The following is a 6,000-nucleotide window of genomic DNA, read 5'->3' as shown; positions in this document are numbered from 1 at the left end:
ATCCTGTATACTGCTACAGCCTGGAGACTGACTGGCTAAGCAGTAGCTCTGCAGAAAAGGACCTTGGTGTTACAGTGGACAATAAGATGGATATGAGTCAGCAATGCGCCCTTGTTGCCTTTCCATGTGCTCTGTGCTCTAGTGGTAGGGAGTGATCCCCTGCCCTCTAGATGAACCACCCATGGCTCTGTCCTCCTCCCCAGACCTCAAGGGGACAAAGAAAACTAACAAGTTGGAGAGAGTCCAGTGGAGAGCAATGAAAATGGTTCAGAGGATGGGTACATGACTTACGGCTGAAGGAACTGGGTTTATTTGATCTGCAGAAGAGAAGACTGAGGGGGGATTTGATAGCAGCCTGAAGGGGTTTTCAAGGGGTTTTCAAAGCAGATGAAGTAGACTGTTCTCAGTGGTGAAAGATGACATAACAAGGAGCTATGGTCTCAAGTTGCAGCAAGGGAGGTTTAAGTTGTATATTAGGAAAAAATCTTTCTCACTGGAAAAGGCGTGAAGTGCTAGAACAAGTTACCTAGAGAGGTTGTGGAATCTCCATCCTTAGAGGTTTTTAAGACCTGGGTAAACAAAGCCCTAGCTGGAATGATCTAGTTGGCTGACCTGGTGGCAGCCTCTAAGTATATAAGGGGTGTGCATCAGGAATGTCTGTTTACCAGAGTGCCCCAAGGGATGACAAGGTCCAATGGTCATAAACTCCTCCAAGACCATTTTAGGCTGCACATAAGGAAAAACTTCTTTACTATCCAAGCCCCCAAGGCCTGGAATAGATTCCCTCCAGAGGTCGTGCAAGCACCTACTCTGGACACTTTTAAGAAATGTTTGGATGCTTATCTTGCTGGTATCCTTTGACCTTAGCTGACTGCCTGCCCCTGGGGCAGGGGGCTGGACTGGATGATCTTCCAAGGTCCCTTCTAGCCCTAATGTCCATGAAATCTAGTTGGGGTGGTCTTGCTTTGAGCGGGGGGTTGGACTAGATGACCTCCTGAGGTCCCTTCCAATCCTAATTTTCTAGGATTCTATGATAATGAAGAAGGACGAACAGGGCCTTCCCACTTTTTGTCCATTACCCTAAAGGTTAGGGCACTTGCCAAGGTAGTAGAAGATCCAGTTTCTAGGCCTTATCATCCAAGTGGATTTGAATCTGCAACTTTTATTTCCCAACAAAGAACTGTAGCTTCCAACCTTTGGGCTAGGCATTATCAGAAGCATGCCCTCCAATCCTCCTGTTGAAACTGGCTTGCTGGACAGCCAGTTGGAGAAGGCATATGGGACCAGAGGTGAGCAAGCTAGAGGGAATGTAACTCTGACCCATGGGCACTCTTCTGGAAGGGATGCATCCCTGAGAACTGATCCACTCACTCGCTGGGATAGAAGCTCTCCCACTGCTGTTTATTGTAGGCTCTGGAGGTTTAAATCAGAAAACCCTCCTGAAAAGACATCATGTGAAATTCATTGACTGAGGATCTGCTACATCTGCGCAGCATGGACAACTGCTAAAATTTACAAGGGAGCTCTGCTACGTGTTTAGGAAGAATTAGGAAGGTTCAGAGTAGAGATAAGCTATATCTGTCTAGTTTCTCTAGTCTCTGGACATGATGATAAAACTATAAAACAAGTTAAAATATTGATGCACCAAGACTCACGGAGTAAAGAGAATTTAGGTACCAAATATCACCTAATTAGGGGAACAGCCTTGATACATACCGTATTTACTCAAATGTAAGATGAGGTTCCCCCCATCAGCATTCTGGTGGGAAAGCCCCTCACCTTATATTCACATGCAAAGTAAAGGCAGGAGCAGGTGGCTGCTGTAGCTCTGACTCTGGCCCTGAGCCCAGGTTGGGGCCAGAACCAGACCTACAGCAACCTCCTATCTCTCCCCTACCCTCCTTCCCCTCTGCAGCTTCTGCTCCCTGCCACCCCTCCACTCCCTTCCCTCCTCCTCAGTGTCAGATGCATCTTGGCTCCAGCGCAGGCTGGGGTGTCTTCAGGGCACAGAGCACATGGAAACTCCTCCCATTGTCTGGCCAATGAGCAGTACTGGCCTGATGCCTTGCCTGCCTGGAGCTAATCAGCAGTGCCAACACAGCTGCATGGCTGGATACAGGGAGGAGGAGAAGAGGCAGAGAGGGTTTGGGGAAGGGGCAGAGACTGAGGGGAGTGGGGAGGGAAGGAATTAGGTGGGGTAGAGGGCAAGAGGGCACCCCATCCATTGCTTTCCCTGCTGTGTTCCTGGGGGGCACAACTCCATGCCACTGTCCCCATTGCTTCCAGGTGGGCAGGGGGTGCCTCACCATAGCAGCCTGAGTAGCATGGGGCTCCCAGGGAGACGGCAGCAGGGTGGGGAACCCTGAGGCTGTAGTGGGCAGCCTGCATGCTTGGGAGTGTGTCTAGTGGTAGGGAGTGATCCCCTGCCCTCTAGATGAACCACCCATAGCTCTGTCCTCCTCCCCAGACCTCAAGGGCAACATGTAGGGATACACGCAGGTGCACGTGCACCCCCTGAGGTTGGTGGTGCACACCCTACAAAAAGGTGCCACTGACACTGTTGGCGGCATCTGTGGGTAGTCCACAGTCCCTGCTGGCCACTGCTGCCACTGTTGGCAGCAGCTGTGGGTGGTTGCCGACCCTTGGTCAGTGCTCACCACCTCCCTGCTGCTGCTGGTGTTGTCTGCAGGAGGTTCCCCACTTACAGCCACCACGCTCCTGCTGCTGCGCTCCTACCACCACTGTGCCTCCCCAGCCGCCAGGGGCATGAGTCATTCATGCCAGACCTGGGCCCCATGCACCACCCTGGCTGGACAACATTTCTAGGCCCAGCCCCTGCCCCACTTGCTTCCTCACTGTAGGAGTTTCATTCTGTCCCCACCCCATAGACTTACCTGTAGGAAACTGGGGAAGCTACTCTTCACCACTGCCTGGGGCTGTATTCCTGGCCTCATGCATGTAGGCCTGGTCCTTCCCTCCATAGCAGCAGCACCCACTAGGGTTGACTGAATGGGTTGCCAGTAGCCCATGTGCTGCCTGAACTCCCTCAGGCTCAATCCAACTTCCCCGGAGCCTACCAGCAAGCCACCTCTCCCATGAGCCCACCTAGGCTTCCAGCACCTTGTACACCAAGGCAGGGGATAGTGTATTAGTTGAGGTTCAATTTTAAGAGAAAAATTTGTTTTCGAACTTGACTGTGAAATATGATAATAGAAGAAGGACAATAAACTAAGGTGTTTGAGACTAGCATATGCATGAAAGTTATTCTACATCAGAGGACTTGCCCTAACACTACCAGGCATTCTACAACTTGGCATTTGATAAAATAAAGATTCTACTTTTATTATGATATGTTTTCAGTTTTAATGCGTACAGTCAATGTGTCTTCCACATTTCCAAGAGGAAATTTCTGTAGCCTGACAATATATTTATCTATGCCTTTGACATGGTGGTAGACAACAGTAATTTTCAAAATGATCTTTAATGTATGTATTTAAAATAAATGTGAGAATTGCATGCATGATTAAGGATTATGACTCTGGTTTATGCAAAGGATTTGTATATAACTTGATGATAGATGTTCATGCCTCAAATTCTATACTTACTGTTTATTATAAGAGGGAAACTGTTGCTAAAAGCATTGTACAACTGACTAAGATGCTGAGATAAGGATGTAAACAAAATCTGTCACTGTACAGTAGATGTAACTTTGAAATGCTTTTCCCATTTCTGCACAGTATATAGCAGAATAGAGGCCTGAATGAAAATCCAGGCTTTGTATTTTTATTTAGAAAAATAGCATGGGGATAAATTTCCACAGCAAAGAAAGAATAAGAACAAAGGTCAAAATACATAATAGCATAGCTGGTGGGTTTTTTTGTATATAATTTTAATTGTTGGACAAGCCTATCCCCTACAGACTTTGCTGATGGTAGCCACAGCTATTATTTTCGAGGTGTAGAGAAAGACAATTTATTTTTCATGCTTTCTTTGTGAAATAGGGGACACTAGGGGCTGTTCACTTAGGTAGGACATTATCCAGTGTCAGCCCCACAGGTACTTGCTTTCATAAAGGGTCTTTGATAGGTTAAGAGTCTGTTCTTCACTGCATCAGCACTAATGACATTCTCATTATCTTTTCAAAGCCTGAGATTCATAATTATGGTGTGTATCTGTTGCAGTGATACACTTCTTCATCTGTATGCCATACATGAATGGACTGCTGAATCTGTAGTCAGCAGACATTGGGCAGGGGAAGTATGTTTTCTTAGATAAGTTTCAGACATTTGCTTTCTGTTTCTCCCTTGTGTTGTAAAGGTTTTCTACTCAGAGAAACAATTGAATCCATTCTGATGTATAAAAGGACGGCAAAATCTCTCTTAGGTATCATCCCACATTTAAAATTTTAATTTACAGATAAATAATTAATCATGCATGTGGTAAATGTTGAGAGGTCACTGAATAAGCTGAGTGCAATAAAATCAATATATGAAGCTCTAGATGAATATTGTTTTCTGCATCACCTTGTGAAAAGGTTGAAGTTGTTATTATTTAAATATGTGGATGAATATGGTATTTTGCAGAGAAAGCTTATCAACCACCATCCTGAGGAACTTCAGTATTAAAAGTCCTGGCCTTGTTCACATGGATGTAAAACTGGAGTTATAGACAAGATTTCATTTATGCGCCTTTTTCCAATTATTTCAATGGGAGTTAGGCACCTAAGATGCTTTTGAAAAACTGGCCTCAAGTCCACAGACTTTAACGAAAACCTTTTAGATATACCTCTCTTAATGTAAAGAGAATGTTACTTTGAGTCTTCTGCCTTGTAAGTGACAAAGATTCTTAATCTGGAGCTAATCTTGAAGTCTCTAAGGATGATTTTACTGACTCAATCTGGACTCAGCAGAAAATGAATAATGAAGCGAGTGGAAAGTCCTTAACAAATGTGGGCTGCTTAGAAATCTGTAATCAATGGAAATGCTCCATTGATTTTAATGGACCCATGACTATGCTATATAAAAATCAAATGGAAATGTATAAAGAGCATTAATTTCAGATTAACATAACCAGATGCTCGTGAAACTTTGCTAGCAATTAGAATGACTTGAAATGGTGTGCTGAGAGAGCTCCATAAAGAGCTTCCCTGAGCCATATAAAATGAAAGGTAGCTTTGAGGCATGCAGTGAGCTCAAACTATATAGTTTTTCCAGCAAGTAGGGCTGTCAAACTCCCTGGCAATAAAGGTTAAACTTAAAACACAGCCCCCACACTTCCCCCCCGAATTGCAACAAGCCTGAGTTAAAGCTACCCAGCTGTGATGGATGCTGTCTTGCCTGGTGGCACGGTAGGAAAGGAACTAGGCATCTCAAAAGCTAAAAGCATAAACTGTTACAGGTTGAACTACAACTGTCTTTCAGGTGCTGTAATAGTCTCAGCCTCTGTATCTTAGGCACAGCGAGAGACCACATGCTACTTAGTAGGTTATACAACTTAGAAACTTTCCCTACCTATGTATTATGTTGCAAACCAGTTCAACCTAGGCAGGTTAGATTAAACTGCAAATATTTAATCAATTCAGACTCAGGCCTTCTGAATGTCTGTTTCTATCTAGGTTTAGCCAAGAAAGATCCTCCTTGTGCAGGCATTGAGGAAGATTGCCATAACAATGATTTCTGAGGACACTGTCTCAAACTCTGGGGATATAGCAGAGGTGCACTGGAGATAGAGATGATCACATATAAGGGCAAGGAATAGTATGTTGTTGTAGGACAACTCTGGGAAACTACTTTCACTTTTGCAGGCTTCTGGGATTAACTGTCTCTAGCTCCTATAAGTAGCCTAAGGATGCAATACCACAAATGGGCCTTGGTCAACATGATACTTAAAACAGCAACATTTAGGCAAACCCTTAGGGTAGGGGTTCTCAATCTCTGGGCCACAGCTCAGTGCTGGGTCCACAGCATGGTCAGCTACCAGAGTGGAAGTGGTCACGGACTG

The sequence above is a fragment of the Crocodylus siamensis genome, chromosome 3 (genome assembly GCF_052110815.1).
Source record: "Crocodylus siamensis isolate JL-2025a chromosome 3, ASM5211081v1, whole genome shotgun sequence".
Classification (NCBI taxonomy): Eukaryota; Metazoa; Chordata; order Crocodylia; family Crocodylidae; genus Crocodylus; species Crocodylus siamensis.
This window is presented reverse-complemented; position numbering follows the sequence as displayed.